General features: G+C 33.3%; 1 protein-coding gene across 1 annotated transcript in view; it reads left to right on the top strand.

Annotated features, from left to right (window-relative positions):
* Positions 1-871: 871 nt before the first annotated feature.
* Positions 872-25,088, top strand: part of Dg (Dystroglycan) — a gene marked incomplete at its 5' end in the record, with an annotated part of 473,071 nt that continues 448,854 nt past the window's right edge. Inside the window, 1 exon segment of the mRNA XM_074178137.1 lies at positions 872-912.

The following is a 25,088-nucleotide window of genomic DNA, read 5'->3' as shown; positions in this document are numbered from 1 at the left end:
TTTTATTACTTTTATCCCGATTTCTCTTATCCTCTCTTGTCAAGAGATGATATTTGTATTTCACTAGTTCGGGACTTCCATTGTCTATTATATAAAATGATTTGAAATCCCTGAAACAAGTAAAAGAATATTTAAAAAGAGAATAGTTGAAAATAACAATCATATTAAGCAACAATAAACCTGAAATGAAATGATAGTGAAATAACCTACAAGTAAAAATATAATAATTGAATAAATAAAAATTAAAGGAATGCAAAAAGAAAATAATAAAAAATAAAATAAAAAAGTGTAGAGATTCCAAGTCACGTTAGTTCACGACGTTTCGATTGTTGGTATCTACAATCGTCTTCTGGTGATGACAGTCATCACCAGAAGACGATTGTAGATACCAACAATCGAAACGTCGTGAACTAACGTGACTTGGAATCTCTACACTTTTTTATTTTATTTTTTATTATTTTCTTCTTGCATTCCTTTAATTTTTATTTATTCAATTATTATATTTTTACTTGTAGGTTATTTCACTATCATTTCATTTCAGGTTTATTGTTGCTTAATATAATTGTTATTTTCAACTATTCTCTTTTTAATTATTCTTTTTTACTTGTTTCAGGGATTTCAAATCATTTTATATAATAGACAATGGAAGTCCGAACTAGTGAAATTCATCACGAAACATTGTCAATCACCTTCAAACAAATGACTATTTGTCTTCATGACCGTCATGACCAAGATGACCCAATCTCTAGTCTTGTCGAGATACGATTTTTCAAGAATAAAATCGCATTTTCGAAACATTCAGTGACAAAAATAATGAATGTACAAATGTATTTTCATTTTATTGAAACTTAGAGAATATTTTTTGTTTCAGATTGATGACTGGCATCGTCACTGGATTTCCACTAGTAAAAAGTAAGTTTTTTCGAACAGCAAAGAAAATTGTGGTTGATTTCTTTGTACATCTGACCGATTTTTCTGAATACATTAGTCGAGATTATTATGAATATTTCTCTGGATACATTTTTTCTCAGAAGTGTAGGTTCGGATTATTGACCTGAATGCTCATTTCAAAAATAAAATACGATTTTCCCAAAATTTTGGACAGGTAGATATAAGTCACCCCTTCAATGACTTTGTGAAAATGTAATTCTGTATATTCACCTCATTTAAGGTGTTCGAGTCGAGAATGAAATTTTGATCACAATTTTTTATAATTATAGTGTATTTTCTCAAGCAGCGAGGTAATCATTTCCGAATACCTGTTACATACGCTTATATAATTGATTCAGTTACAAAGTGAAAACTGTAGTATTCATTTCTTTGTATGTGATTTGATGTCACAAATCCCAAAAAAACTTTTTATAGTTGTTCCTTTACAATGAGTGACACGAATATGAAACAAGTCGCAGTAATAATTTATAAACTTTATTGATAAGTTGTTTTCATTAAAACAACGATAAAAATAAAATAAAAACAACAATAAAAATTAATAATATATAGACCTTTTTTAACAAACACTCAAAATGGCTTTCCTTTTGAATTTCCATTGAAGTTTCCAATACTTCCTATGAAAAGCACTTTTCAATGTATCACATACCTGCACACCTTACCTAATTGAATTAGGTATACTAGAGGTATTTTCAATTTCCTATGGAAAAGGGAATGTTATCATCATTATTCGATCCAATCTAATATTGCTTCAACAAGGTACTTCATCACCTGAAAAAAAAATTAATTAGTGATGAATCCCTTGCATCTGAATCTGTGTTATTAGTAATTCATACTTGACTAATTCAGTTTTCTCTTCAGTAAAACAAATGAGCACATGTGCTTTTTCTGTATATACATGTATATGATGGTCTCACACCAAAATATATAGGATACCGTTCATACTCTGATGGAAATGTGTTCACAAATAACAGAAGTTTCAGAATCATCGATATATACATTTGAAGCCAAAACCATATCGAGGAAAAAAAACTGTGCCTATTGATGAAAACTATCGCCTCCATACGAACGACAACTCTCAGAAGTTGAGAAACTTGTGCGAGCTGAGGACTAACGAGGTCTTACCTTTTAACGTGTGATTCCTAACACGGTTGCAGAATCATCCCAGCTTCAACCAGATAAATCCTCTCGAGAAAAATATCTGGTCGAGGCGGGAATCGAACCCACGACCTTCCGATCGTTAGTCAGGCGCACTACCACCGCGCCCAATTCCACATTCATTTTATTGATAAAACAATGTCGACCCTCGTGTGGAACATCAAATGTGCATAATCAGTCCAAAATATTCCAAGCTACAAAAATATTATACACTCCTAGCGCTTATCGGATCCATATTGTGTTTTGAATTTTTCTTCAGGTTTTATATCACAGACTAACAGAAAGTGCACAGTCCGACAATGAGATGGCTGGAAAATTAGAAGCAAATTGAAGAGCTCCGAGATACAAATTCACCTGTTAATTAATGGCAAATTCTAATTACAAAGTTGAACATTTTAAAATAGTTGCAAATTTTTTCCAATTTATATTTTTCAACAAAACCTAAATTTAAAAAAAATCCAGCTATAAAGAATTAAATGTACCTCTTCAGCATCAGCATGAGAAAAAAACCCACTCCAAATAATAGTAGAATCAAAACATTTGTTCTGGTCCAGTATACTACTAAAAAAAGGGTCATTCCCTGATATCCATGAATAAATACTATACTGCTAAATAGTTTTCCTTCAAGATAAACACGAAAAGCTTAGAAAACTTAATATTTTCTTTCACTTGAGAATAATGATCACTATAATATAAATAATAAAATTACATATTCTATACAAAATAGTTTGGAGTTCGGGATATTAATCTTTTTCAAACTCTTTACAGTATCAATCAATAAATATTTTTTTTATTTATTTATAGGTTGAAGAATTGGAAACTTTGATTTAACTATCATTACCAAGTTAAATCCCTTTCCTACTGATATCAATATTGCTCCTGAGAAAATTTTAACTATGAAAAGCATTTTCTAATTGAAAGATGAAAGTAATATCATATGACAGTTGAAATATCAAAACACTCAAATATAGTACATACAAGACTCTACAAATGACCAATATAAATTCTAAAAAGGACATAGGTGGTCTTATTTTTTCTATTTCCCATATACTGTTATAAACCTGTCAAATTTGATTTTTCTTCGAAAATCCTTAAGAAATCAGGATTTTGGAAACTGAGAGCAGCCCAAGTATCTGTTGTAAACCCTATTTGGTTCAGGTGTCCTGACAAGATTCAAAACAATTCATTAATTTCAATTTTTTCTCAAGAATAGCAGTTTTGACCCCAGACTATCTGGTCGGAAGTTTAACCAGAAAGATGTAGGGACCTTTTAATGAATCAATTTATGTGAAAACAAAAACTTTATAATCTTCAAACCATTAATACAATAACATTCTGTCATCTTTTGTAGTCTATTATGTTGAAATGAAATTCGCTTGTCTGTTATAGGGGTTGCTACTGATATTTAAATACTGGAGTTTTATGAAGCAGGCTCCTGGTGAGAAATGTAAACACGTTTATATTTCTTAACGTTGAATTTAAAACACAAAAACTATTTTCTAATTAAAGACCTCTTCCAGTTATTTCCATAATTTATTCAAATCATGTCAACGAGCATACTCTCGTTATAATTGATTACCGTAGAGTAGAGTAATTCTTTCCACTGTCGAAGAGAAGTAATTATATATAACAAGCAACTGTTTTTGTACCCGCATGCAGCGGTGTATTGAGAACGTTCAAGTATCTTGAAAAGTTTCTTCATTCCCCATTTGCAGGCGATATCTATCTGAACACTTCGAAACATCTTCCAAATACTGAAATATACACAGCTATAGTAACTTGCTGTTTAGTTCCAGCTAATAATGAAAATGTTATTAAATTTATTTCACCTTGTTACCAATATGACGCAAAACGCGCGAAATCTGCATATTTTCATTATTTCTGGTCATTTTTTGTGTAGAAGATCACTTGAGTTTTTTCTCAACACCAAACCGTTATTTTAACACGTCGACAAGTGTTTCGATCACCAATTGATCATCTTCAAGAGGAAGATCAATTTATCTTGTCATACTTCGAAATATATTTTTGTTTATCGATACTGGGAGATTATTTTGTGAAGTACATAAGGAGGAAGTTTATTGGTTTTCTTACATTCGAGAAAATTCCATGATTTTAGTTCCCGGAAGTTTTTTCATGAAGTTTTTCTGAAAGTCAATACGTTTTGAATCATTCGCGATTGAAGACAATATGTGAAAAACCAAGAACAGTACTTGATAAAAATAACTGCGTAAACGCACGCGAGATATAAGTGGAACCATCTATTGGTGTGACACCTACAACACAGATAGCTTTAGGACCTATTATGTTCTAAAATGGGCTCAAAAATAACCTTTTTTAATAGTAGCAGACCATTAAGAACCACTTTGTATATTTTGTATTCAACATAATGCTGATTGCGAATAGTATTTTTTTTGTCGTACGACAACTTTCCGAGGCTCACCGAACTTCTAACAGTCAATGTAATTCAAAAGAATAACCCATCACTTCTGAATTGTGAAGGTGAATGATTAATCAAACTGTCTGCAAGCACGAAAAGAAAAAATATATCTTGCCTATAATAATATCTGTGAATCATTTTACTACAGCTTCGGCCTCTAGTTCAAGTACTATTTTTAGTAACGTCTTGTGGGAGGAAACAACAAAGGAAATGCAGTAACATAAAAATACCTGAGGCGCCTTTGAGAGAGCCAGATGAATGAGCAATGACTTCGTAAAAACGTATGTAAATAAACTTATGCATATTGCCATTTAGACTTTCGGTAATTGTTCAAATAAACGAAGAAATGATCCATTGAAATCAAAATAAATTATGTGTATATAGGATACCTCAAAAATCAAGATGAAATGAATCATATCTCGTTCTCTCTGAAAGTGTGATGAAAACCATTGAATATTTTTTATAAATAATTAATGGAAAGTTTTTTAAAACTTGGATTCTGAAAAGCCAGTGCTGAAAACGGAGTTTGTATGCAATCTCAACTTCGCAAAAAAATATCAGGCGATACATTTCATTTCTATTCCAGTTGAATTTATGAAATACAGGATATGCTTCAATTATTAGAATAATGTTAGTCAAAATATAAAATGAATCGCAAACACAGAATACTAGACTGAAACAAGACAGAAAATCGAGGCAATATGACAGTTACTAATAATCCCTAAGTTTTCAGCCTACCTCATTATCAGTCATTTCGAGAATCTTACAGAAGCTCGAATATAAAGGTACAGCACTGTAATAGAAAATTTGGTCACTATCAATTGTTTTGCTGATTGATAATTGCATTAATATTTTATGTAAGTTGGTTCATTCAGCCATGTTATAGGTACATTTTAAGTCAACCACTGATGATAAAATTTTTTCAAATAAACAGATAAGTAAATTCACTCCTGAATAAATATATAAATTTACTTCCCTTATGTGAATTAAGTGGTTGAAATCACAATATATCAACAAAGTACGTCGTGTATTCTGTTGGATTTCATTTAAGCTCAGAATAACGTATCATATATTTGAATATATGATTCCATTGGTTGAATTCGAATAGAACAGTGCCAGTGATTGAAAAGAATAATTACGGCTATATGTTAATTTCATGGCTGTCAACAACGTATACTTCAATTTTTAGGTTGATCTGGCTAGATGTGGTGTGATAAATGATTAATATGTTCATTGATTGTTTTACACAGTTTACCATTTCAATTTCATTTTCCTTAATACAAATGCTGATGACAGTCGCTTCAATTAGATACTTTTTCATTGAAGTATAGATTTTTTCTGGCTAATATAATTTCAATATTTTTTTCAACATTTCAATTTCAATTTTCAAACATGTATACTATAATTCCAAAGTAGTATGCTCTAAATTCTTGGAAATGACTAACGTTTTTGCCTCAATTAGTCTTTTGCAGTGGCGTACGGGAATTATACTGAACAGATGAGAAAAAAGATGATAAAATATAGAGAATCACAACCTTGACAACAATGTTTTCGTTTTAATGCAATAATATATCCGTGAATTTAGTTCCTACTATTATGGAATTGTACTGTAGTAAATTGTATATGGTTCTTCGATTATATTCTTTACAAACTTCCTGAAATGATCTCAAAGTGATGATTTACATTTTACATTTAATAGGCTTACAGTACTAATTGATTTTATCTGACCAGATTTTCTGACAATTAGAAAATAATGTGTCAATACTGTTGTGGTTGGTTGCCAGGTTTTTACCTTTGTCTTCAGTAACAATCTCCAAACGTTTCAACTGCAACTGCAGCAATCATCTTCAGTAGCGTGGTTGAAGTACTCTTCTCGACGTATCAACCGAGTTTTCAGTTTCAGTTGATACGTCAAGAAGAGTACTTCGATCACGCCACTGAAAATGACTGTCGCAGTTGCAGTTGAAACGTTTGGATATTGCAACCAAAGGAGACCACTGCAAAACCCGGAAACCAACCAAAACATTGACGCCAGCTGGGAAAGCCTACATTTCTATATATGTGTCAATATTATCATTTATAACAACCTTTATGTGTCTACTTACTCAATGAGTGTGAACTTATACGGCTGGGGATAACTGGATGTGTTGGACTCGGCAGGTTTTCATTGCTAGTTTCTCTATTTCTGCGGTATGTATTAGCGACCAAGTATTTTGGTTTTCTCGTGGCAAATAATACGGTATTGGTTGCTTGAAGGAAATGATTTGATGCGATCAATTAAGTTCAGGTAGCCAGATTTTATTTTTTATCTTCTTCAAGAATAAACAGACCACTCGAATTGACTGCCGTGTTGGTCGGTAGTTCAAGCCCGATTCATTTTCACTTGCTATCGTCCAACCCGTGTTAGGAATCACACGTTAAAAGGTAAGACCTCATTAATCCGTAGCTCGCACAAGTTTCGACTTCTGAGGGTTGTCGTTCGTAGGGGTGCGACAGCTGCTTAACGGAAAAATAAATTTTAAACAGATTTAAACAGATTTTTATTGTTTGGGAAAGAAAGTTTTTGGCTTTCTACTACTCCATCTGATACAAAAAAATGGATGAATGAATCTTCCAAAGAAAGGAAGGAATAATCAATTTGAAAATAAATAACTCTATACATGGATGTGTAGATCATGCAAAGAAGTAACTTTCAGACACAAACTGAAAGAAAGTCCTCCTGAAACAGCTACTTTCATATAAACATTGAATTACACGAAAGAAAAAATTCTTTCGAAACAAATACTTCTATATGAACACTGAATTATACAGAAGATACTTTCCTCTATTCAGTTTGATTATCGAACATTCGTGGAGGAATAAGAATCAGATATCATTCACATGAGTTCTACTTTGAATGAATGGTAATAAATTGTACTCACATGGAACACTGTCACCCTAACTGGTATTCACGTGTTTCGCCTTAAGACACTTGCCCTAAGGCTCTTCAGTACCAAATTGGATAACATTATAGAAAATACACACACTTCATTCATGAATTACGATTTTGAATGTCACGGAATAAGCTTGATCTGCTTATGTCATCGATGACATCGTAATGACATTCATTCACCTATTTGATTTAATCCCAGCCATGAGGAATCTTATTTGATTTGAAAGGGTTATATTTTTAGGAGTGATTAATTTTTTGTATACCACGTGTATACCAGTTAGGGTGACAGTGTTCCATGTGAGTACAATTTATTACCATTCATTCAAAGTAGAACTCATGTGAATGATATCTGATTCTTATTCCTCCACGAATGTTCGATAATCAAACTGAATAGAGGAAAGTATCTTCTGTATAATTCAGTGTTCATATAGAAGTATTTGTTTCGAAAGAATTTTTTCTTTCGTGTAATTCAATGTTTATATGAAAGTAGCTGTTTCAGGAGGACTTTCTTTCAGTTTGTGTCTGAAAGTTACTTCTTTGCATGATCTACACATCCATGTATAGAGTTATTTATTTTCAAATTGATTATTCCTTCCTTTCTTTGGAAGATTCATTCATCCATTTTTTTGTATCAGATGGAGTAGTAGAAAGCCAAAAACTTTCTTTCCCAAAAAATTAATCACTCCTAAAAATATAACCCTTTCAAATCATTTTTATTGTTCCTAATGAATTTAGAGGAAATGATAATTCTCGTTTCTGATTATACAAAATCATGAAACTACTAAAACAGCTCATGTATCTTGAACCTAAATTTTTCAAAATATCTGTAATATGATTCAAAAGTTTTGCCCCATTTAGGAAGAACCATTTTAATTCAGACCAGTCGAAAGTTTTTTCAGTCGAATTAAATTTATATTAATTGTAAAATTTGTGTGCAAATTTGTATTCCGGAAGTGATTTCATTCAACGTTTAAAATATATTTGCAAAAAAGTTTGTTGAAATCCCTGAAATCTATCGTTGAAATTTTAAAGTATATATAGTAAGACAACAAAAGCTACGAAGATATTCAATTTCTGTATCTCATTCAGCTTCGTTTCAGTAGCAATTTAAACTTTAATTCCTCCAGAAGTTGTACAAAACAGGAATCGCATTCAAAGTAAGTGTAACAATACCACCATTCATTCTACGATAATTCATTAAAACACATAGCAATGAAAACAATGAATACAAACTGGAGACGTCCACATCTGCTGAATATTAAAACAAATGAATTCGAATAATTGCTCGTTTGTGGTCCAGTATTTACGGAAAACAATAGACTAGAACATTTCTGGAACCTTTGCGGCACGATGTGCGACAGTTATTAGAGCCATTAATCATTCATTTGCTCAATGGGCTGTAAAACTTCAATACCCATATATTGTGACTTTTAGATTCCCAGGGAACAATGGTCGGTACGGACACAACAAGTGACATTAGACCTGAATACTTAAAGCAAATGACTTTCGACCAAATAATCTAGTTCAAAAATGCCATTTTGCAAAATTTATTGAGAGAAAATTAACATTGAAGTGTCATTCGATTTCTCCCACAGTAATTTACGTTTTTAGTCAAGTTTGACAAACAAATGATTCGGCTCGTGCACACGACGCCCAATTCGAACGCTTCAACAAAAAATATTTTGAATACTTATATGTACATTAAGAAAAAATGGTTTATTACATCGGTTGTAACAATAACCAGTTAGCAAAACCGTATTCCCAATTTTTCTCTCAATTATTCTTTTGTTGATCAAGATTTTTTTTTCAAGTTGTAACGTACTGTAATTTGAAAACGTTATATAGGTTTTCACGGATGGTAGTCTTGATAATGCCATCTGAGATGATATATATATATATATATATATATATATATATATATATATATATATATATATATATATATATATATATATTTTTATATATATAAAGGATTTGTATTTGTTCCTCGATAAGTGATTTATGACTGTTAAATTTATGGATGTTTAAGTTTTCCCAGATGTCCATACGGTTTCCCTTATCGACATATGAGTTTTTTGTTCTCTGATAGTGCTATCGTTGCCAACGTTTCGGCCACTGCCAGAAGAACTGCTTGGCAGTGCCAATCGACGTCAAATGCGCCGGCAGGCATCTCACCAAAGCCTGCAAAAAAGCAAGGACTGACTCCCCCTCGAAGTGCAATAACTACAAAGGAACTCATACTGCCAACTACAGAGGCTGCCCTGAATACCCTAAGGTTCAGAAGCCCAGAGGCATATTCGCCAAAAAAACCATCCTCCCCAGGCAGACCTGCGGAGTCTGAACGTGTCCAGGAAGGGGTCAGCTTTGCTAGAGCTGCATCAAAGGGTGCCAGGAGCTCTGCAAGGCCTGCTCCTTCTCGACGTGAGTCCTCATCTCAGACTCAGGGGTCTTCAAACATATGTGCTACTTTAGACCAGATAAAGGAAATCGTTCGTTAAATTCCCCGTGCGATCCCTTCAGCGTATCCAATACGGCATTGACAGCGCCCGTTTACACGGAACTGAGGCCGTGGGGGTCGAAATTCAACTGAGCAGGGGTTTTCACAGAATAATCTCGGTTAACAACCCTCCGAACAATCAATTGCTCCCAGAATCACTGGATGAACTGCTGACGGGAAGCAACATTCCGACAATTGCTGCTGGTGACTTTAACGCCAAGTACAGACTATGGAGAAGAGCCACCAATCGAAACTGCCAAGCGTTCTATGCCCATGCCGACAGGCATGAATATCTCGTGCGGGGACCGGATGAACGTACATTTTATCGCGGGCAGACTAGACCTGACGTACTAGACATCGCGCTTCTCAGAAACGTCTCTCTGACTAGCGAAATTTACGTTCTCTCGGAACTGGATTCTGATCATAATCCAGTAATCATGGTATTGGGCGATGATCTTCCATCTCCTAATTATCGCATGAGATCTTCGACTGACTGGGATATTTTCACAACCCAGCTTGGAGAGATGCGCGCCCCTCCTGAGGCACTTCGCTCTCCCGACGAACTCGACGCGGCAGTTGAACGTTTCGAGCTTTCTGTGAATGATGTGTTTCGAGCGGCCATCTCCAGGGAAGAGTGTCCGCTGAAGAGCTATAATGAGTTTCCCCCTCGTATCAAAGCCTTGATTCGAGAGAGAAATCGCTTGAGAAGGCTCTATCAATGAACCCTTTTCCCAGAAGATAAAATTGCGGCGAGCAGGATGGCCAATCAAGTCAGGCAGGCCATCATTGATCACCGAAACGAAAGGTGGGAGGAGCTCTTGGAATCCTTCGAACCTGGGGATGACGAGCTTTGGCGAGTCACCCGCAGGCTCAGGGGGAAGAAGACTGCTCCCTCACCCATTCACGGAGAGAGCGGAGTGTGCTACTCCCCCCGACAAAGCGTTAGCCTTTGCTGACACGATGGAACGTCAGTTTCAACTTAACGTTGACGACGATGACAACATCGACCGCGATATGCTGTTGGAAGACCGATGATAACATCCGTCCAGCTTCTGTGGAAGAACTGAAGGGTTACATCAGGGCCGCAAAGGCCAAGAAAGCTTCGGGGGCCGACTCGATAACCAACAAGTTACTGAAGAGGCTCCCGGACAACTGCGTTGCGAATCTCCTGAATATAATAAACACTTCGTTGACCCTCTGATACTTCCCCAGAAGATGGAAGCATGCGATCGCTGTCGTGATCCCAAAACAGGGTCAGAGACCGCTGTTCCCACAGAACTATCGCCCGATGAGTCTGCTCTCGTCGGCGGCTAAGCTGGCTGAAAGTTCATGTCGTTTTGCTAGACATTTCGTAGGCCTTCGACCGAGTATGGCACGAAGGCCTTCTGCATAAACTAATTGTGTTTGACCTGCCTCAGGCCCTGATCCGGTGAATTGGGTCTTTCCTAAAAGACAGAAAGTATCAGGTTAGAGTAGAGGGCTCTCTGTCTGACAACAGAGAGATCCTCGCTGGAGTGCCTCAGGGGGCCGTGCTCTCGCCGACATTGTATTCACTTTACACCAGTGACCTTCCAAGGTCAGAGCGTGTGAAGATATCTCTGTACGCCGATGACACGGCTCTCCTCTCGTCTTCCATGGGTCGTGAGCTCGGTGTCGTCTACATGCAACGTGCATTGGACGATCTCGAGCGCTGGTACCTTGAATGGAAGATCCGAGTGAATCCGGAAAAGACCCAGGCGATAACTATGGGAAGATTGCTATGTTCTCCGGCCAGAAAAGTGAGAATCTCTGAAAGAGATATCGACCGGAAAGCGCGGGTAAAGTACCTCGGTCTTCTAATAGACCGTAGGCTCATCTGGAACCCGCACATCACAACCGTGAAGGCAAAGACCGAGGGTCGGATAGCTAGTCTCTACCCTCTGATCAACGGACGTTCTAAATTAAGCCCTAAAAACAAAATTACGATCTACAAAACGATGTTCAAGCCTGTCATCATGTATGCTTCAGGTCTCAGGGGACGAGCGGCTCCGTCAAATATATCCATTTTGGAGATATTGTAAAACAAGCTTATAAGGATGATTGTGAATGCTCCTTGGATCATACGGAATGAAGCCATCCGCAGAGATTTACAGCTGCCTTCCATTCACCGTGAAGGGCGGTAACGATGTCTGAGGACTGAGGACCCACTCGTTCTTCTGACGAGCATCAGTCCTAAGGGTAAGGGAGCTGGGCTCCAACCTGCTTGAAATGAAGATGACTTTCCATGTTCTCTGGTGGGGGAAATTATGTTTGTTTTGTATGGCGTGTGTTGCGAGGTTTGATTTATATATTATTGGGTTTATGTATGCCTTTTTGTGTTCGTCGTACCGTTGGATCATTTTTTTTTGGTTTGGCCGATATAAAATTTGTTGCAGTCCGAGCATTGTATGCTGTACACCTGGTTTAGGTTATTGTCTTATGAAAAGTTGAGAAACTAATTCATTTTCAATAGTAAATACTTTGTCACATTATAAATAACATAATATCAACATAAAAAAATACAAACACTCTGATTAAAAACACATATGTATAAATAAAAAGTTACATAAGAAAATCATCCATAGGAATATACTATATTTTCATCAAGAAATCCTTCAATCATCTTTTATTTCTTGTGGGAGGTCATTAAAACAACCTAGTCCTTTATAAAATAAGCAATTATGTGCACTATTTTTTTAATATTTTTCAACTTTTATATTGCTTCTGTTTCTAGTATTATGCCCGTGTATTTCAGCCACATAAGTTTCTATATTCTGTAGATATTTAGGTGAATATCCAATTTTGATTTTAAAAATAAAAATTAGTGTTTGGTACTCGAAGAGTTATCCTCGAACGTAAGATTATTCGCATAGCACGATTCTGCGTCTTTTGTAGTCTGTTTATTTCATTTTTATTGAGAAAAAAATGTGGAAGGATTAGGAAGTTGTAGACTAATAATTGAGACCACTGGCTCATATATGGGTAACATCTTCTTAAATAGTTGATTTTGTAAGCTATTGTTTTGATAACTTGATTAGCATGTTCCTTGAATTTCAAGTTGCTGTCAATAGTTACACCCAAGTACACGAATTTGTTTACCTTCTCCATATTACTGTCATTCAATCGTAGGAGTAGGTTTTCATTATTATGATCTCTATGTTTCCCTAATAACATCCATTTTGTTTTATTTACGTTCACCTTCAGCAGATTTGCAGAGCAATATTTATTCACCCGCGTTTATAGTATCAATAAGTTCAAAAACATGAAAAATAGAGATAAAGGTTCTAAAAATATGAGCGATAGCTCATTCGATTCGGAATCACCTCTAGAAAAATGTTTTTGAATGATTTTGTTGCAGGTAAAAAAATTCAATTGTTATTAACACAATAAGATTTAAAAAAATGGTATTTAGTTTTACGTTAATAACTCAAAAAATATTAATATACATAGACAACAAAATAGCAAAAAAAAATTTTCAGAAATATTGAATTTCTCTATTTGTTTAAAACAATTTAATAAACAAATTACGTAAAAAATTCATATCCTATGTTAATAACTGCCATTGTTTAATGTGAAAACAGACATAGCTAAATATCAATTGAAAAAAAAATCATCAACAATTTTTAGATATTTCATTTTGCAATAGTTATAAAAAATTATAATCAACAAATTAATGAATTTTTATGAACTTTCATCGCAGGATCGTATGAAGTAGGTATATCAAAAGGGCCCCACGAAGTTTGAAATCCATAGGCCAATTATTTATATATTTTATCCCATTATTTATGCCAACGAAGATTGGGAAAAAATTTGTTAGTTAACAATTGAATAACTTTTTGAAAAATGGTGATAAAAATTTTTTTCTACGGGACTCAATTCATTCAAGTGTTAAGAAGATACTAGATTTTTTCAAATTTTTAAAATGACATTTCATGTTTTAAAAACAGTATTTCTTTTGATAAACTCTCTTTAGCGGCAGCGCGCGCATGCCGTAACAGCCGCGCAGAAGCCTATTTTCCAAGTCAAATTAAAATTATAAATAATGGAGATAGAGTTTCGGGAGTCAGGACTTTTTTATCGGAAATTTCCTCCTCTTTAACGAGTTTTTTTCAAAATTGCTTAAATATTACTATTTTTTGAGTTATTAACGAAAAACTAAATACCATTTTTGTATCTTGTGTTGTTAATAACAATTGCAATTTTTTACCTGCACAAAAATCCTTCAAAAAATTTTTCTAGAGGTGATTCCGAATCGAATGAGCTATCGCTTATATGTTTAGGACCTTTATCCCTATTTTTAATGTTTTTGAACTTGTTGATAAGACTACAACACACTCATGTACATCTCCACTACTAAGATGACAATTGAAAAAATGGATATTTGTTTTCTTGGGGTTTCAGAGAAGAGTTCTGCTGGAAAAATAAAAAATTAATTTTCCGAAGATTTTTGAAAACATGGCACATTTTTTTTTATTAACTGGGTCATTTTCTGAGTTAATATAACTACATGAATAGATATTTTTTTTTCAGTCAAATTGCTTACAAAATTGCTCGCAACCAATTATAACCAAATGCTTTGTTTATTAGGTAATCAACTGTTTCTTGGCGTCTAATTTATTACTAATATTGCTCTTAGAAAATTATCGTTTTTCTTAATTATCGCCTGAAAAGGATTCATTTTGAAAAAAAAAACATTATCATTACAAATTTTTCATATACGTTATACGTTATAAAAACACATTTGTTCATTCAATAGAAAATTTGTCAAAAACAAATGTTTTATTATTATTCCCTAGTAGACATAAATGAATATTATTCAGTTTCTTTTGTTAAAAAAAATTAAGTGAAATAATGTTTTCGTTCTTAACGTTTTTTATTGAATTGAGAAAAAAAGAACTGTGAAAAAATGTGAATGAGAAAGAGCAGTAGGTACCTAAAAATTATAATTTTTTTTATGAAAAAATTTTTCTCGGTGTTGATAATCAACGAGTGCATTTTCATTGCAATCAGGATACTTAATTAAAAGTTGTTTTCAATACTTCATTTATATTTCATATCCATCAACTTATTATTCATTAATTTCTCCAGCGAGATTATTTCGTTGAGTTTTTAAAAACTCGCTCAAAAAAATTCCAGACTCCCATTTGAAAAATTGTTTAAGATTTTCATGTGAACCTCCAAGTTGAAAAAAATTTTTAATTGGCAAAAGCAAAATTGCAAAAAAATACATCAATTTGTAGCTAATTAGTTGCTAATTAGTTGCCAAAACAACGATTTTGTTGCTCGTGCCGATCCTTAGAAATCGCAAATAATGCTATCGTGATATCAAGGTAGCAAGGTTACTCAATAAATTATATACTTTCTCTTTGATCTTTACAGAATATTTAGTTGCTATTCAGTTGCTAAACCCTGGATATAGCGAAAAATTTTCAAATATTTTTTTTTACATTTTTTATGAACTTGCTATCTTGATTTTTTTTGCCTGGAATTAAAGATGTTCTAAATTTGTTGCTTTTTATTTTCCACGCTCTTGCTTTCTTGAAAAGTGTTTCAAATTTGTTGCTCACCAGGAGAATACTCAAATACACCTTGAGTATCAGCAACAAAATAGTTGAAACCGATCGGCCGATTTTAATTTTTTTTTCTTTTTCCTCGTTTTTGCTATCTTGAAACTGGTTTTCCTTAGAATAAAAAGTGTTTCAAATTTGTTGTTCACCAGAAGTACACTCAAATACACCTTGAGTATCAGCAACAAAATAGTTGAAACCGATCGGCCGATTTTTTAATTTTCTTTTTTGTTCCTCGTTCTTGCTATCTTGAAACTGGTTTTCCTTAGAATATAAAAAGTTTCAAATTTGTTGCTCACTAGGAGTTCACTCAAATAAACCTTGAGATTCAGCAACAAAGTAATTGAAACCGATCATCAGATTTAAAAAAAAATTTCTTTTTCCTCGTTCTTGCTATCTTGATACTGGTTTTCCTGAGAATAAAAAGCGTTTCAAATTTGTTGCTCATCAGGAGAGTACTCAAATACACTCCGAGAATCAGCAACAAAATAGTTGGCCTTGATCGGCCGAGTTTTATTATTTTTTTAAATTCTCTCTGTTCTTGTTATCTTGAATCCGTTATTTTCTGGAATACGGAGTATTATGAATTTGTTGCTCACCAGAAGGGGACTCGAATACACGTTGAGTATCAGCACCAAATTGTTGAAGCCGATCGATCGATTTTTAATTTTATTTTCATTTTTCTCATTCTTGCTACCTTAAAACTGCTTTTCTTTGGAATGAAAAGTGTTTCAAATTTGTTGCTCATAAGGAGGGTCCTCAAATATGCCTTGAGTATCAGCAACAAAATAGTTGAAATCGATCGGCCGATTTTATTTTTTTTTTCTTTTTCCTCGTTCTTGCTACCTTGAAACTGCTTTTCTTTGGAATGAAAAGTGTTTCAAATTTGTTGCTCGTCAGGAAGGTACTCAAATACACCTTGAGTATCAGCAACAACATAGTTGAAACCGATCGGCAGATTTTTGATTTTTTTCTTTTACCTCGTTCTTGCTATCTTGAAACCGGTTTTCCTTAGAATAAAAAGTGTTTCAAATTTGTTGCTCACCGGGAGTATACTCAAATACACCTTGAGTATCAGCAACAAAATAGTTGAAACCGATCGGCCGATTTTATTTTTTTTTCATTTTCCTCATACTTGCTACCTTGAAATTGCTTTTCTTTGGAATGAAAAGTGTTTTTAATTTGTTGCTCATCAGGAGGGTACTCAAATACACCTTGAGTATCAGCAACAAAATAGTTGAAACCGATCGGCAGATTTTTGATTTTTTTCTTTTTCCTCGTTCTTGCTATCTTGAAACCGGTTTTCCTTAGAATAAAAAGTGTTTCAAATTTGTTGCTCACCGGGAGTATACTCAAATACACCTTGAGTATCAGCAACAAAATAGTTGAAACCGATCGGCCGATTTTATTTTTTTTTCATTTTCCTCATTCTTGCTACCTTGAAATTGCTTTTCTTTGGAATGAAAAGTGTTTTTAATTTGTTGCTCATCAGGAGGGTACTCAAATACACCTTGAGTATCAGCAACAAAATAGTTGAAACCGATCGGCAGATTTTTGATTTTTTTCTTTTTCCTCGTTCTTGCTATCTTGAAACCGGTTTTCCTTAGAATAAAAAGTGTTTCAAATCTGTTGCTCACCGGGAGTATACTCAAATACACCTTGAGTATCAGCAACAAAATAGTTGAAACCGATCGGCCGATTTTATTTTTTTTTCTTTTTCCTCGTTCTTGCTACCTTGAAACTGCTTTTCTTTGGAATGAAAAGTGTTTCAAATTTGTTGCTCGTCAGGAAGGTACTCAAATACACCTTGAGTATCAGCAACAAAATAGTTGAAACCGATCGGCAGATTTTTGATTTTTTTCTTTTTCCTCGTTCTTGCTATCTTGAAACCGGTTTTCCTTAGAATAAAAAGTGTTTCAAAATTGTTGCTCGCCAGGATTATACTCAAACACACCTTGAGTATCAGCAACAAAATAGTTGAAACCGATCGGTCGATTTTTTTTTAATTTTCCTCGTTCTTACTATTTTGAAACTTGTTTTCCTCAGAAAAAAAAAGTGTTTCAAATTTGTTGCTCACCAGGAGTATACTCAAACACACCTTGAGTATCAGCAACAAAATAGTTGAAACCGATCGGCCGATTTTAACTTTTTTTAATTTTCCTTGTTCTTGCCATCTTGAAACTGGTTAAACTGGATAGTGAAACTGGTGAAACTGGATAGTAAGAACGAGGATCGGTTTCAACTATTCTGTTCCTGATACTCAAGGTGTATTTGAGTATACTCCTGGTGAGCAACAATTTCGAAACACTTTTTATTCTAAGGAAAACCAGTTTCAAGATAGCATGAACGAGGAAAAAAAAATTCAAAAATCGGCCGATCGGTTTCAACTTTTTTGTTGCTGATACTCAAGGTGTATTTGAGTATACTCCTGGTGAGCAACAAATTTGAAACACTTTTTATTTTAAGGAACACCAGTTTCAAGATAGGAAGAACGAGAAAAATTAAAAAAAGAATTAAAAATTGGCCGATCGGTTTCAACTATTTTGTTGCTATTACTCAAGGTGTATTCAAGTTTACTTTTGGTAAGCAACAAATTTAGAACATCTTTAATTCCAGGAAAAAACAGTTTCAAGATAGCAAGATCATAAAAAATAAAAAAAAAATTATTTGAAAATTTTTCACTATATCCAAGGTTTAGCTACTAAATAGCAACTAAATATTCTGTAAAGATCATAGAGAAAGTATATAATTTATTGAGTTACCTTGCTACCTTGATATCACGATAGCGTTATTTGCGATTTCTAGGGATCGGCACGAGCAACAAAATCGTTGTTTTGGCAACTGATTAGCAACTAATTAGCTACAAATTGATGTATTTTTTTGCAATTTTGCTGGATTCGCCTTGCTAGCCTAATAGGGCTTAGCACGGACTCGAATCAACCTCCATATAGCTACCACCCGACTGTATAATCACATAATAAAAGAGATTCAGGGTTTTTGTTTGTTAACGTGAGAAGTGCTCTCTTATTGAAATCAGAATGAGCAACAGGCCACGTATACACAACAAACCCCTCAACCAGATAAATCTACGAACATGGTCAACGGCTTTAGGAGCCTAGGCCATATTTAGTGCCTGACAGTTGTGACCGTGGGCCACAGTTCTGTTCGAGATAACGAGCAGATGAGAAGATCACTGTCATCTATCAAGTTATTAGTTCCCAATATACCATTTTTTAAACACTCATGTTATAATAATTGTGTTCAACAAAAGTTGGACAGTTCACTGACGATCCACACATTTTTACATTGTTATTATTATCTTTTAGATAATGTTGCTACACAAGGTTTCAGGTATATGCAATAGAATCGAAGGACATAATTTGAGAACCAGGTAGTTATGTTTTCCAAAGTATCATAATGAAGGTTAATTTCGTTCACCAAGCTACACACATGGAAAAATGTAAGAGTACATCTAATAATCACAATAGTTCTTAGTGTATGTTTAAAAAATATAATTTCTCTTCGTGACTAATAAAGGTACGAGAAATGAATTTCTAATTCAAAATATCGCGACAGTCTCCTCTATTATGCACAACTTTAACCAGGGTGTTTCCCAAGTACGGAACAAAATTCAGAGGGTGATTCGTTTTAAGAATATATGAATATATGTTACGAGCTGCTTCGTTTATGAGATACATGAAACTTGAATTTGAAAAGAAAAACTAAGTTCATGAAATATCATGAATATCCTTGAACCGATTTGGTTGAAATTTGGTAGAGTTATATAAAGTTATAAGGTGCTCATTTAACTATAACGAGATTGAAATTATTGAATCCAATGGCGTCTTAGTGAGCACCATAGCCAAGCCACTGATTTTTTTAGATCAAGCAGCTGAAAACATAACTTTTTAGTTTCTTTATTTTTTTCGAGATGTTATGTGTTCATTTTGAAATATCCTATTTCTGTTATTTCAATTTACTCTGTAGTTAGTTAGAGTCCCTAATTATTAGCATTATTATTGTTTCTTGGGACAATAAACTGAATTGAATTGTGTTTTATCCATGTATAGATTCGTTCTAAAATTATTCCTTAAAACAAAATATAAATAACAGCTAAACAGTTCCAACCTTGAAGTAGAATGTTCACCTTGTGATAAAATGAACGACTGCAATCGATCAAATATACCTCGAGTATTTCTTATTATATCGCAGTTGTCAATTATTTGATTCTTCAGGTGTTTTGAAAACAAGAGGCTAGACATGACCTCATAAATAGAAATCTAGAGAATTAGTATCAGGACTGCCACGAGCTAAAACAATAATATGAGCTACAGACATGTCGTGTATTAACCACATGTTAACTCTTGTTCGTAAAAAATGTGTAAATGGTCTCATAGAAATGTTATAACATTTTGTAATCCTGCTGGGAAAAATGTTATCAATAATTCCTACCCTAATGTTCAGCGTAAAGATTTTCGTCAACCCCAAAATGGCATGTTGTGAAAAATGTTTCTCATCCTTAAATAAAATAGGTAAACAATTATTATGATGTGTCATCGTATGATTCAACCACCGCTGTTTGTCATCATGGTATAGGGATTTCTCTTTAGCACTTTCCAAACAGTTTTTGGACTGACTTCAAGCTGCAGTGCAATTCCTGCTACTGTTTGCAGAATCTTCTTCTATCCCATTAAGTATAGCTTCTATTTGAGTTATTGTTACAGTTTCTGGTCTTCTACCAAGTACAATTTCATTTAAACTTCCCAGTTTCACCTAATGTAGCATGTAGCGTTCCAAATGTTTCAGCACGTGAAATGACTTTTGAAATATCAGTCCTGGTAAATTCTCCGTGCTTCTTCAGAATTGCCAATTGCTAACCCATAAATTGAGTGCATGTCACCCATTTCAGCGTTAGTGAAGTTATTAATCACTTAGTCTGGTTCACATGTACTCGATTTAGCTCTTTTTGATGACATTTTTCAGCCCTGTCCAAAAATTACGACCAAGGTGTCATTCGATTTGTATTTTTGCCTAGAAAGTTTAAGGAAAAGTCCGAAAACGCGCCGATAAAAATTACGAAAGTTATAAACAATTAAGTAAAAAAAAATTGGGGCTTTAGTTTTTTCTTAATATCTCGGAAAATTTTCAAAATTTTGGGAATTTGAAAAGAGATCAATGAATTTGCGTAAAAAAAGTCCCGACTCCCGAAACTGTATCTCGATTATTTATAATTTTTACAGAGCCCTGAAAATAGAGCCAAAAGCGGGTAGTCTGGCTTCCGCGCGCCTTTCGTCACTCTACATAAAACCAAAAAAAATGTAAACATATTGAATGTAAATATTAAGGAATGAAAAAATTCAGTTAATGTTGGGATACATCAATAAACAATAATCCGCAGTCAAAAAATGTTTATCCCAATTTTAAAGTTAATTATAAATTTGTTTATTAATAACTTTTTCTGAATTGAAAGTTGATATAAAAATCCCTATTAAACTAAAACCCTGGCATTTTTTTCCTTTGGTGAAGTTATCCTTAATTACCGTGTTAGGAATCACACGTTAAAAGGTAAGACCTCGTTAGTCGTTAGCTCGCACAAGTTTCTCAACTTCTGAGAGTTGTTGTTCGTATGGGGGCGGCAGCTGATTAACGGAAAAAACAGATTTTTAAAACAGAATAGGCAAAAAAATTGATTACCGTTGCCAAACAATTGAAAATTATAATTTTATAAAAAATACATTACTAAATTTATTTTTTTAAAATTTTTCTTTGTTTCAATGTCTCATGGCTGAAAACCATTTTAATTTTTTACAGCTATTGTTAATAAATTTATTATAAACAAATACCTTGTTTATAAGCAATTCGAAAATTTTTTTGCATTATGTTAATGGAAAAAAAATCATGATTTTTAGAAAAAAAATGGTTTCTTAAAAAAATTTCTTTGTTGCTAAAAAATGCGTTTGTTAATTAACAATCGTTTTTTGCAACCGTTTTTTTTTAAATCATAAATTCTATTGTTCTTTAAGGTTTTGAAAAAATTTTTTATTCTTTTTTCAATTGTTTATTTAAAAAAAATTGTTATAAACAATTTTTTTTCCAATACTTTGTTCTATAATAAAAGTAACTATGTGTATCAAGGTATCACAATATTGAAAGTTTTATAAAAAATTGAATAAATTAAAAAAAAAACACATAGTTACTTTCATTATAGAACAAAGTATTAAAAAAAATTGTTTATAACAATTTTTTTTTAATAAGCAATTGAAAAAAGAATAAAAAAAAGTTTTTTCAATACCTTAAAGAACAATAGAATATATGATTTAAAATGGTTCCTTAATTTTAATATTTAGTTGCAAAAAACGATTGTTTATTAACAAACGCATTTTTTAGCAACAAAGAAATTTTTTTATGAAACCATTTTTTTTCTAAAAATCATGGTTTTTTTCAATTAACATAATGCAAAAAAAAATTCGAATTGCTTATAAACAATGTATTTGTTTATAATAAATTTATTAACGATAGCTGTAAAAAATTTAAATTTCATTAATTAAATTTTTTAATTCAGAAAAAGTTATTAATTAACAAATGTATAATTAACGTTGAAATTGGGATAAAAATTTTTTGATTTCGGATTATTGTTTATTGATGAATCCCAACATTACATGAATTTTTTCATTCCTTAATATTCACATTTAATATGTTTAAATATTTTTTTTTGTTTTTATGTCAGAGTGACGAAAGGCGCGCGGAAGCCAGACTACCCGCTTTTGGCTCTATTTTCAGGGCTGTGTAAAAATTATAAATAATCGAGATACAGTTTCGGGAGTCAGGACTTTTTTTACGCAAATCCATTGATCTTTTCAAATCTTTTTTCAAATTTCCAAAATTTTGAAAATTTTCCGAGATATTAAGAAAAACAAAAGCCCCATTTTTTTCTCACTTAATTGTTTATAACTTTTGTAATTTTTATCGGCGCGTTTTCGGACCTTCCTTTAAACTTTCTAGGCGAAAATACGAATCGAATGACACCTTGGTCGTAATTTTTGGACAGGGCTGAAAAATGTTACAAAATAAAGTACATGTGAACTAGACTAACTGCTAATTGACAACTCTCATTTTTACAGATTTCAAATGAGTAAGTAGGTATTTGACTGGACTTGGCTATATTTTTTTATAAAATACAGATGCATGTTCAATTTTTTATAGTGTAAACCCATTGAAATCAGTGACGTTACGGATTTTAACTCAATCGCCTTCCAGAACGCCCCTGAACAAAATGAATTTATCTACTGGCTCGAAATAAAAAGAGTTAAAAAATTAGTACCAAGTTTAAGACAAAGAGTGACAGGTTTTTTCCAATTTCATGATGTTAAATAGGGCGTCTTAATGTTTTCCAAAACAAAGTTGGTGTGAAGAAAACAAAAGAAATGGAAAAGTTGTATTTTTAGTTGATTGATCTAAAAAAATGTAAACTAGAGACAGTCACGTACTCTCTTTTCTCATATGAGTGGGTACGATACCTACTGAGATGTCATTGTTCAAAATATATTTTTCCGTTAACCAGCTATCGCACCCCCTACGAACGACAACCCTCAGAAGTAGAAACTTGTGCCCGCTAAGGACTAACGAGTTCCTACCTTTTAACGTGTGATTCCTAACACGGATGTCAAACTTGAAGGCCCTTTATCTCAGGAGCGGAGAAACCCCGGACATATGTTCACGCAAACTGTTTTTCTCAAAACAACCTAACAAATCATACTCTGAAGTTTTAAATCGTAGTTACGAAACACCCTGCATAGATTTTTTGCAACTGATTAGATTCGATATTGACTAGAGAATTTTCTAATTAGTTTTCCTATGGTACTTAGTACTCATCTCCACATTCAGGTTTTTGTTAAACAATTCTTTTGCATTAGTGATGAAAAAGAAAATAACAGAAGTTCCCACGACTGACTGTCAGTCATTGCTGAGACTTAGAGATATAACTTTGTTCCTCGCAGACAAGGCAAATACCACTGATGATGTCTGCACCAGTAGCAAACGAAACGGTTGGTACTTCATGTTCCATTCGTCCACGGCTTAACATCACCGTATTCGATATTTTCATTACATACAATTTTATTTATTCTGGAGTTGGATTTTTTGAAGATCTAGAACTCGAATATTTGGATGGATCTCCCTTCATGTTACCCTATAGAGATTGGACATATTCTGCATAGACGACCTCAATTTGGCATTTGACAAGAGTTCTCAGTTCAACGAATTGCTATTGTAGGATACTGTTGTACATATTCAGAAAATCAGGTCAACGAAATAAAACAAACATGGTCAGGCCACTATCATAATTGGAACCATCTGTCATGTTGTGAGTTTTTAGAAATTGGAAACTATAGTTCGGAATGATGTTGATATTGTCAAAGGAAAAGAGACGAATCTCTATGAACTTGATACGTTTGAGAGTTTTCAATCTCAATATAGTGTTTTTCGTCCACGAGCGAATAATTGTTCATTCCTTGACAATATTGTATATCTTCAACATCATGCTCAAACATAAACATATTAGAATAACAACAATTGCTGGATTTGTTATAAAATATTTCAAACGTTTCAAAGTCATCTGAAGTTAATGATGATGATATTTGAATGTCATTTTGACAATTTCATTTTAAGAGAGCACATATTACTTCAAAATCTAAATTTCGTCTCACACCAACATAATATTAACTCCTATTCGCTACAATCGCCACCACCTGTTGAGACATTCGTTCTAATTGTCTGTCATATCTTAACACTGATTAATTGTAGGTGGATAATTCAAAATTGTAAACTTCATATATAATGTAGTTATGTTTTAGTTATGAAAATTATAACATACTTATCGTTGGGTGCATTGAAAAAGTCAATAGTTTTAATACTGACACCGGTGATATTTAAAAATAAGTTGTGACTGAATGTTGGATTCAGTTTTATGAAATGATTTCTGGAAAGTTTTTTGTAATATTCAATTCGCCATGACACTCTGTCATATGAAAAATATTCCCGTATTACCTTCTGATAATACTTTTTCTGAAAAAAGCTAACGTCCTTTTTACTCTTCATAATTACATCAATGGGTCGATTGGACCTTCGGTTCTATCTAATCTAAATAATTTTGAAAAGTGCCTACCCTACCTAAGTACCTCAGTGAGACGTGCCTATGGATGTCATTTGAGACGGGTTGTACAGGATGGCGTTAACAGATTTTCAGTCAGACTTTTCATCTCCTAGAAACCAATTTTAATTTTTTACATGGACCTGAAAAAAAAAGTTAGTCTGGTCGGTTGATGTTTCACCATAATCGTTTAGATAGGAAGTTTGAAAACATCATTCAAATGAGATGAAATAGGTAAAAAAAAATATGTTGAACGTTTTTATTGAAAAAGAGATAATGAAAATGTAGAGAATATACTAAAAATATAAAATAATTCGGAAGGTCCTAGGTAGCAGTCATCACACCACTCTCCTCAGCAATATACTGTATTGATCAGATAAAAA

The sequence above is a fragment of the Leptinotarsa decemlineata genome, unplaced genomic scaffold (assembly GCF_025532065.1).
Source record: "Leptinotarsa decemlineata unplaced genomic scaffold, Ldec_3_MD MMD2_tig00003348_RagTag_RagTag, whole genome shotgun sequence".
NCBI classification, from domain to species: domain Eukaryota; kingdom Metazoa; phylum Arthropoda; class Insecta; order Coleoptera; family Chrysomelidae; genus Leptinotarsa; species Leptinotarsa decemlineata.
The sequence above is the reverse complement of the archived record's forward strand: the minus strand, read 5'-3'. Positions and strand labels throughout refer to the sequence as shown.